The sequence below is a fragment of the Nomascus leucogenys genome, chromosome 14, assembly GCF_006542625.1.
Source record: "Nomascus leucogenys isolate Asia chromosome 14, Asia_NLE_v1, whole genome shotgun sequence".
NCBI classification, from domain to species: Eukaryota; Metazoa; Chordata; class Mammalia; order Primates; family Hylobatidae; genus Nomascus; species Nomascus leucogenys.
This window is the reverse complement of record NC_044394.1, coordinates 22,921,339-22,931,632: the sequence shown is the minus strand read 5'-3', so window position 1 is coordinate 22,931,632 and position 10,294 is coordinate 22,921,339. Positions and strand designations below refer to the sequence as shown.

Below are 10,294 nucleotides of genomic sequence, written 5' to 3'. Positions count from 1 at the left end.
ATGAGACTAAAAGTAGAACTACCATTTGATCCAGCAATCACACTATTGGGTATCTACCCAGAGGAAAAGAAGTCATTATTCAAAAAAGATACTTACACATGCGTGTTTATAACAGCACAATTCACAACTGCAAAATCATGGAACCAACCCAAATGCCCATCAATCAACAAGTGGATAAAGAAACTGTGAGATATATATATATATATACACATACACACACACACACACACATATATACACACACACAATAGAATACTACTACTCAGCCATAAAAAGGAATGAATTAACAGCATTTGCAATGACCTGGATGAGATTGGAGACTATTATTCTAAGTGAAGTAACTCAGGAATGGAAAACCAAACATGGTATGTTCTCACTGATATGTGGAAGCTAAGTTATAAGGACACAAAGGCCTAAGAATGATACAATGGGCCGGCACGGTGGCTCACACCTGTAATCCCAGCATTTTGGGACCCCGTGGCGGGTGGATCATTTGAGGTCAAGAGTTCAAGACCAGCCTGGCCAACATGGTGATACCCCGTCTCTATTAAAAATACAAAACTTAGTCGGGCGTGGTGGCAGGCACCTGTAGTCCCAGCTATTCGGGAGGCTGAGGCATTGAGAATGGTGTGAACCCAGGAGGCGGAGCTTGCAGTGAGCTGAGATCGCACCACTACACTCCAGCCTGGGTGACAGAGCAAGACTCCATCTCAAAAAAAAAAAAAAAAAAAGAATGATACAATGGACTTTGGGGACTTGGGGGGAAGAGTAGGAGGGAGGCAAGGGATAAAAGACAATATATATGGTGCAGTGTATACTGCCTGGGTGATGGGTGCACCAGGAGCTCACCAATCACCACTAAAGAACTTACTCATGTAAACAAATACAACCTGTACCCTAATAACAATAACTTATGGAAACATAAAATTTTAAAAAATGAATTTTAAAAAAAAGATAAGAGAAAGAAAGTGAGAGAGAATTTTTTATTCATTCGTTTGGGTGTATCTAGAACATTGTTAATTAGCTGCTCAAAATATTTGCAAACGATATATTATTTTACTTAACATTAGTTTTTCCCTCAACCACCAAAAACAGATTTAAGGAATTTTAGTGGTAAAAATGAAAATAGGATACTGAAATGCTAAGTGTAGACAAAGTCTTAGCAGTAATTCCTACAGGTTTGTAAGTGTATCAAGAGTGTTTTCAGAATTATTTTTCCATGTTGACCCAGCACTTTTGGATGGAGTCTAATTAAAGCTGTCAAACGTTATTGTAATTCATCCCTAAAATTAACTATAATCAAAATGGCTAAGGATAACTATATATTAACAAATACATATGTTTAATCAGTAATACCACTTAATTTGGTCTTTTTAACATAGAGTATATATAAATGTTTATTTCAATTATTGAAACACATAGCTATCCATAGCCCTTCAGGCTTTTATACATATATAATTTTTACACATATTTACATATACCTATAGTGTTATGAACACCTATAAAATTGTCTTAAAATATTTATAATCTTACCTCTTTGGCATAGTCATATAGCACTGGCATATGTTAAAAAAAAAGTTACAAATGAAAATTCCTGAACTGTATTCCTGAATGAAATAAAGAGCACATAAAAGAAAAAGGGGCATGTGGCAGTCATATAGAATGCTTGCAGACCCCAGGAATGAAAAATTAAATGGAATAAAACAAAGAAAGAGGTTGAGTGGGAAAAACAAAGGGGAAAAAAAGGAAACTAGATTATAAATTCCTCCAGCTAATTATCCTTATTTTCTAGTTATTTTGTATTTACCCTCAGCACATACCTTGCGTTTAAAATATGGTGGGCTCTTAATAAATGTGGCTGACTCATTGGGAAGATAAAGCAAGGAGCATATCAGCTAAGTCAGAGAGAGGAAAGGAACGTGTGGCCAATAAACAAAGTTAACGTTGTTCAATCTCTGTATTACCTAACAGTTATTTTCACTTCCCACATCACTGATGAAATTTTATTGTTTTTTATTTTTTATATCCCCAGATTAATAGCTTAATCATTAACTATTCAGACAGGCACATTTTCCTTACCATGCAGATAACTAAGTTTCTAAAAGAAAACTGGATCTCAGCATCTTATCCAAAGACAAACAAATAAAAATAAAACTATTAAGAAACACAGATAGTAGGTTGGAGACTCGATTGTTGGTTGACAGTGGAAGAACGATAACAAAATGCCAGAGCGAGATAGTAAGCCGTTCTCCAACCCTTTGGCCCCCGATGGCCACGATGTGGATGATCCTCACTCCTTCCACCAATCAAAACTCACAATAAAGACTTCAGGAAACTTCTCATGACCCCCAGGGCTGCACCTACCTCTGCACCACCTTCTAAGTCACGTCACCATGAGATGCCAAGGGAGTACAATGAGGATGAAGACCCAAATGCACGAAAGAGGAAAAAGAAAAGTTATTATGCCAAGCTACGCCAACAGGAAATTGAGAGAGAGAGAGAGCTAGCAGAGAAGTACCAGGATCGTGCCAAGGAACGGAGAGATGGAGTGAACAAAGGTTATGACGAAACCGAGCTTACAAGCACCACAGCTAACTACAGGGCTGTAAGTGTATCAGCACCACAGCTAACTACAGGGCCGCCCACTGCTAAGGCGGACAAAATCAGCTGCAGACAAGAGAAGACAGTTGATCCAGGAGTCCAAATTCTTGGGTGGTGACATGGAACACACCCATTCGGTGAAAGGCTTGGATTTTGCTCTGCTTCAAAAGGTACGAGCTGAGACTGCCAGCAAAGAGAAAGAGGAAGAGGAACTGATGGAAAAGCCCCAGAAAGAAACCAAGAAAGATGAGGATCCTGAAAATAAAATTGAATTTAAAACACGTCTGGGCCGCAATGTTTACCGAGTGCTTTTTAAGAACAAGCATATGAGCGGAACGAGTTGTTCCTGCCAGGCCGCATGGCCTATGTGGTAGACCTGGATGATGAGTAAGCTGACACAGATATCCCCACCACTCTTATCCGCAGCAGGGCTGATTGCCCCACCATGGAGGCCCAGACCACACTGACCACAAATGATATTGTCATTAGCAAGCTTACCCAGATCCTTTCATACCTGAGGCAGGGAACCCGTAACAAGAAGCTTAAGAAGGATAAAGGGAAGCTGGAAGAGAAGAAACCTCCTGAGGCTGACATGAATATTTTTGAAGACATTGGGGATTACATACCCTCCACAACCAAGACACCTCGGGACAAGGAGCGGGAGAGATATCGGAAACGGGAGCGTGATCGGCAGACAGAGACCGTGACCGAGAGCGAGAGCGAGAGCGAGAACGAGATCGGGAACGAGAACGAGATTGGGAACGAGAGTGAGAGCGGGACCGAGAGAGAGAAGAGAAAAAGAAGAGACACAGCTACTTTGAGAAGCCAAAAGTACATGATGAGCCCATGGACGTTGACAAAGGACCTGGGTCTGCCAAGGAGTTGATCAAGTCCATCATTGAAAAGTTTGCTGGGTCTGCTGGCTGGGAAGGCACAGAATCGCTGAAAATGGCAGAAGACATAAAGCAGCTGGGAGATTTCTTTGGCATGTCCAACAGTTACGCAGAGTGCTATCCAGCCACGATGGATGACATGGCTGTGGATAGGGATGAGGAGGTGGATTATAGCAAAATGGACCAGGGTAACAAGAAGGGGCCCTTAGGCAGTTGGGACTTAGATACCCAGGAAGAATACAGCGAGTATATGAACAACAAAGAGGCTTTGCCCAAGGCTGCATTCCAGTATGGTATCAAAATGTCTGAAGGGCGCAAAACCAGACGCTTCAAGGAAACCAATGACAAAGCAGAGCTTGATTGCCAGTGGAAGATTAGTGCAATCATTGAGAAGAGGAAGAAGACGGAAGCTGATGGGGTTGAAGTCAAAAGACCAAAATACTAGTCACCAGTTACAACCAGAGACGCTCCACAAGGATATGCTCCCCACTGTTTTCTTTCTACAATTTCCAAAGGTTGCAAGATGTTTTTTTGTGGATGAATATAAAATTTTATTGTGAAAAAAAAAAAGAAACACAGATAGTAAAAAAATGTTATGTCTGGCAACACAGCTCATTCAAAAATAAATGATCATTTACTGATGATGGGCTTTGTAGATTCCCGTCATCTACAGGTTAGAACATATGAGGACAAATTCTGAAGAGCTATACTCCCTTCCATCTTTTCTCTACCTGCAATGAAAATTACAGAATTCTTATTGAAGGATACTAAGGTTCTATTCTATTTTCCAGCCTTAAATTGAGGAATTAGAGGATACTGGTTTGTGTGTGTGTGTTTTGTTGTTGTTGTTGTTGGGGTTTTTTTTGTTTTTTTTTTTTTTTTTAGAGAACAAACATCAAAGCTGGGGCTCAAGTATTCAGCCAAGAGAGAAATTATTTGCCAGAATACTTGGCTTTAAAAAATGCTTTAAAATATGCATCCCCTCTTTCCAAGACCACCACCTGCTGCTGTTCTTATAGGAAGGTATGAGAGGGAATCTGTCAGCCTACTTTGGCAGCCAAAGACCATATGAGAAAGTAAAGTATCCTTCAGGAAAACAGCCCCAATACATTTTTTCGAAATAATCAGATCCAGGATTCTGAATTGCAAAATGTTCTGTATTTATGGCAACATAAAAATTTTAAAATTAAAAAAGTAAGCTTGCAGTTATTTTCATTGCCATAAAGAGCATAATATTTCAAAGGTGACACCTCTGTTATTAACAGGCATTTGCAAAAGCTTGGAAAAGTAACATTTTTAAAAAATTCATGAAGAAATAATATAGTTGTTTATTATTAAGAGGCAAGAATACTTGGAAGACAGTAGAGTCCAGTATAATGTGAGCATGGTTTTGAATCTCACTTGTGTCATTTGTTAATTATATGAGCATGGACAAGTGACAAACTTCTCTGAAACACAATTCAGTAAAATAGGATTAGTATTACAAGATGAAATTCAGCTACTTAGGATCTCTGTCTCAGGTCTGTTCAGGAGGAAAAGTTGGGATTCGTTATTTCTTATCCAATACCATAAGTATTTTTAAAGAAGAAATATATGCAGAGAATTTCAAAGAACAAACGCCAAGTGCTTTTCAATCCTAAGTTAGGAACGCGTCTATATGTGTATAAATATCTTAAATATACATTAAACATTTCCCAGAGTCTACATAAGAAATGTTGGCAGTATTTCTTTCGGTGAAGTGAGACTAGAAGGTTTAAGGAAGAAGAGCTCAGGGAGCTAGATGTTATGTTAACTTTAATTTCATTCTCGCCTATAATGTTTAAGCCTTTAACAATGCACATGTTAGATGATTCAAAAACTAATATGAAACACAAATGAATTATTTTAAATATCAGCATGAGGTAATATAACTCTTTTAGCATATGAAAGCAAGGAATTCATGCTCCTTTTCTCACAAAAAACAATCTATGAAACCAACTATAAAAAATTACCAAAAATAATTCATTTTTTAATAGGAGATTAAGATGGCAATAAGGCCAGGCGCGGTGGCTCACGCCTGTAATCCCAGCACTTTGGGAGGCCGAGGCGGGCGGATCACAAGGTCAGGAGACGGAGACCATCCTGGCTAACATAGTGAAACCCCATCTCTACTAAAAATACAAAAAATTAGCTGGGCGTGGTGGTGGCTGCCTGTAGTCCCTCCCAGCTACTCAGGAGGCTAAGGCAGGAGAATGGCGTGAACCCAGGAGGCGGAGCTTGCAGTGAGCCAAGATGGCACCACTGCACTCACTGCACTCACTGCACTCCACCCTGGGCTACAGAGCAAGACTCCATCTCAAAAAAAAAAAAAAAGAAAAGAAAAGATGGCAATAAATGATTTTTAACAAATGCCTTGTAGGTACACGATGTCTTTGGGCTAATGACTAATGTTCGTATCAAAAATAGTATAAAATGTTTTCAATATTTGATCTTTAAGACATCATCAACCAGTGCTATCACCACTATCATTTTCATACTGATGAAGACTGTAAACACCTTAGAAAAATGGAAATGCTCCTAGGATAGGGAGAAGAATTATTCATCTTCATAGCTCCACTGTATACCACAATGACTGGCACATAGTAGCTCATAAATAATTAATTGATGAATACATAAATGAATAAAAAAATGAATGAATGACACAGAAGATATTCATTCATTCAAGACTTTCCCCAAACTGTTAATGACCATATTGAAGATGTCTATGTTTTCATCCTTAGCCCTATCCTGCCCAGAGAACCCACCCCATTCCCTTAGAATGAATCTTCTTTGCTAACTGGTCAGTAGCTCCTGCCCTCTGACATAAGCTGATTGGAACAGAGGTGGAGACTGACACAAGTTGGCTAACAGGTTCTCTTATTTGCAGTTTGCTTCTCTCTACTGGACACTTGAACAGGGAAGCCGAATTTGGAACATGCAAAAATGAGGGAAAGAAATTCAGTCTCTAGAGATAGAGAAGGATATGTCTAAAACTTAAGAACAAAGACATAAGTTTCCTCATGAGGCTCAACTACAGTTAGTCCCATTAGGTTTTCTGAGCTATCACTATATCTTTCCAAATATTCATTATTTTTAAAGGCTTAATTTATTTTAGGTGGGTTTCTCTTCCATACAAATAAACAGTGAGGCTCCTGTCACCAGAAAACCTACAGAATACTCACTATATTCTTTGGCTTTCCCACTATTAACATAGATGAACTATACAGGTTTCTATTTAAAGCCGATCCCTCTATGTGTGTACCGCATCACATTCCGTCTCACCTACTATGGAAAATTTCAACCAGAAACTCACCCCCTTTTTTATTTAGATCATCAAGTTTTAAATCTCTATTGAATTAGTCCCTTTAAGATATACAAACTAGTTTTCTCTTTCATTTTAAAACAAAACAAAATTTCTATTACCCAGTAGTGTGCTGGAGCTGTCTCACTCCAGCCCTTGAAAGCCAGTTGTGCCCAACTCTTCTCAACTCTGTGTTCAGTAAAATCAGCCATAATAAGAGAATTTGCACTACTGAAATTGGCAAAAGCTACAACTCAGAATTTTTTTTTAATTTTTATTTTTGCCAAAGAGCTGGTTGTTAAATACTTACCAGCATATCACCTTCTTGATCTCACTGCCTTCACCAAGTATCCCATTTCTTTGTTCCTCTTTTCAGCAAAATATATCAAAAGTATTGGGCATAAACATGTTCTCTATTTTTTCACTTAAACCATTACAATCAAGCTTTGTCCCCACCATTTTACTGAAACTGCTCTTATCAAGGTCTCCAATGACTTCTACGTTGCTAAATTCAGTGGTCAATGATCAGTTCTTAAATTATTTAATCTATCCGCAGCATTTGACCCGGTTGATCATTTTTCGCTCCCTTCACTGGTCATTTCTTCTCAGTCTCGTTTGCTGGTTCCTCCTCTTTCCTCTGACCTCTTAATGTTGGAGGGCTCCAGGGCCTTACTCTCTTCTCCATCTATACTCTCTTGATGACCTCAGTAAGACCTATGGCTTCAAATACTATCTAGAAGCTCATGGCTCCCCAATCTACAGGTCCAGCACAGACTTTTCTCTTGAATTTCACACTCTTAGATGCAATGATTCCATCACCACTTGGATATTTAAAAGATGTCTCAAATTTAACAAGTCCAAAACTGAAATAATCTTCCTTCCCAAACATATTTCACCAACAATTATACATCTAAGATAATGGCAACATCATCTTTCCAGTTGCTTGAGCCAAAAACTTTGCATGTAGTCACCTTTTATTTCTTTCTAACTGCCACATCCCACACTCAACTTATTAGGAAATCCTGTTGGTTTTACCTTCAGACTAGCTCCAAAACATAACATTTCTCTCCCCATTCCACTGCTGCTAGCCTGGTTCAAGCCTATAGCCTGGATTATTCTGATTCTCCAATGAAGCTCTATACTATCATTGTAGTCCCTATATGGTTTACTCTCAACAAAAACAGCCAGAGTGACCCTTTTAGAAGTAACATCATATCATGTCACTTCTCTGCTTAAAGCTGTGGGATTACACCCTTTTGCTCAAATTAAAATGTCAAAATCCAGACAATGACCCGCAGGCCCTTCATGACCCAGTGTTCTGTTAACTCTCTGATACCATCCCCCACTACTCTCCCTTTCATTCAGGCCTTTCTAGCCACACTGAGGCGGCGTCTCAAATATGCTAGATATGTTCCTGCCTTTGGGACTTTGCTCCAGCTGTTTACTTTTCCTGAAACCATCTTCTGTCTATGAACTTGGCTGACTCCCCATGGCCTTCCAGCTTTTTCTCATCTCTTCCTCTATTTTAATATATTGCAACATATCTACCAACTTCCTGTCCTCTGTATACCTCTTCTCTATTCTTTTTTTTTTCATTGCACTTAACAAATACTACCCTACTTTATAATATACTTATTTGTTATGTTTACTGTCTGCCTGTCCTCACCAGAATGTAAGCTTCCCAAGGGCAAGAATTATTGTCTGGTTTGCTGATGACCCAAGTGTCTAGGGTAATCTGGTACCTAGTAAATTCTCAATAAATATTTGTTGAAAACAATTTAATAAATGACAAGCAACAACCAATAAATGGCAAAGACCATTCTGAATTTATAATATACAAACAAACCTGTGACTGTAAAAATCAGAAGTGCTAACATTGCTTCCCTAATGAAATTTTAGCTTCAACAGCTTTCTGGTTGAAATCTAAAATTTACAGAAGAAATGCAGCAGTATTCTCACAACCGTACCTAAACCTCTCTCATATCTGGGCTCAAATCTTGGGCTCTTACAAGAGCTCACAGCTCCTATAGGAGTTGTGCATTTATCAGTGGTGACACAAATGGGCCCGTGTAGTATTTTGTACATATGGTGTTAACTTTTATGCCTTAATATATATGTGCAATATAGCTGAATTATACTTGCTCTAGGAACCATCACTTTTATTTTACTGACTTCTGTGTATTTAAAACCTCAGGCATAATACAGTCTTGAATTAACAAAGTTTTTTGTTGTTTAATTTCCACAGAAGAAAAAGAAAAGAATAATTGTTTTAACATTTGAATTTCTTCATGGTTTGTACAATGCAAAATCTTCCCAAGTTTAGGAAGTATGTGAGAACTAGAGATTAGAAAATGGACGTGAAGTCCCCAAACATCTCTGCATCAACTCCAGGTAGGTTTCTAACACACACATTATTGTGCCTAATTTAAAACACGTGACATAAAAGAATCATGTGTGGAGTTTTAAAACTATGAAATATACTTACTCGCATATGAATTGAAAACTAGTAGCCATAGACTGTAGTGATTTCAAACTGAATCTTTCTTTTGCTCTTCAATTTAATCTTTTTTTTTTTTTTTTTTTTTTTGAGACGGAGTCTCATTCTGTTGCCCAGGCTGGAGTGCAGTGGCCCCATCTGGGCTCACTGCAACCTCCGCCTTCCGGGTTCAAGCAATTCTTCTGCCTCAGCCTCCTGAGTAGCTGGGATTACAGGTGCCCGCCACCACAACCGGGTAATTTTTGTATTTTTAGTAGAGACAGGGTTTCACCACGTTGGCCAGGCTAGTCTCAAACTCCTGACCTTCAGTGATCTGCCCACCTCAGCCTCCAAATTGCTGGGATTACAGGCATGAACCACCACTCCCAGCTCAATTTAACCTTACAGCTATTACAACAAGAAAACTTCTGGACAAAAGCAGTTAATTAATTTTAAGTGCCCATTTAAACCAGAACAACAAAAAAGAATGAGCACACCTATAATGAAGCTAAAAATGTGAGTTTGAAGGGAAACATTAATATATTCAACACAAAATAATAAAAACTAAGGGGATTATGAATGCATCATGACAGATTTGTATTCACTGGATTAATAAATAGAAGGAATGACTTTTAAAAAACCTATGAAACCTATCATGTAAATGTCACATAAGCCAATAGATATACTTAAGCAAAACTCTGAAGCAGTTTGTAAATATAACAAAGTATAAAATAGGAAGAACAGTTGAGGAAAACATCTTCAAACACTGTTTTGGGTGGGTTGTATTCAAACTTACTTTCACCTATATCCCATCAGAAATTTTATAATTATCAGCCGGGCGTGGCGGCTCATGCCTGTAATCCCAGCACTTTGGGAGGCCGAGGCGGGCGGATCACGAGGTCAGGAGATCGAGACCATCCTAGCTAACACGGTAAAACCCCATCTCTACTAAAAATACAAAAAATTAGCCGGGCGTGGTCGCAGGCTACTAGGGAGGCTGTAGTC

The 10,294-nt window shown here is 38.7% G+C and overlaps 1 pseudogene across 1 annotated transcript; it reads left to right on the top strand.

Moving 5' to 3' along the window:
* Nucleotides 1-2,222: 2,222 nt before the first annotated feature.
* LOC100598095 lies at nucleotides 2,223-4,220 on the top strand (annotated as a pseudogene). Its single transcript, XR_121474.4, has 2 exons — nucleotides 2,223-2,605; nucleotides 2,637-4,220. The product of XR_121474.4 is annotated as a protein Red-like (transcript).
* The last annotated feature ends 6,074 nt before the right edge of the window (nucleotides 4,221-10,294 follow it).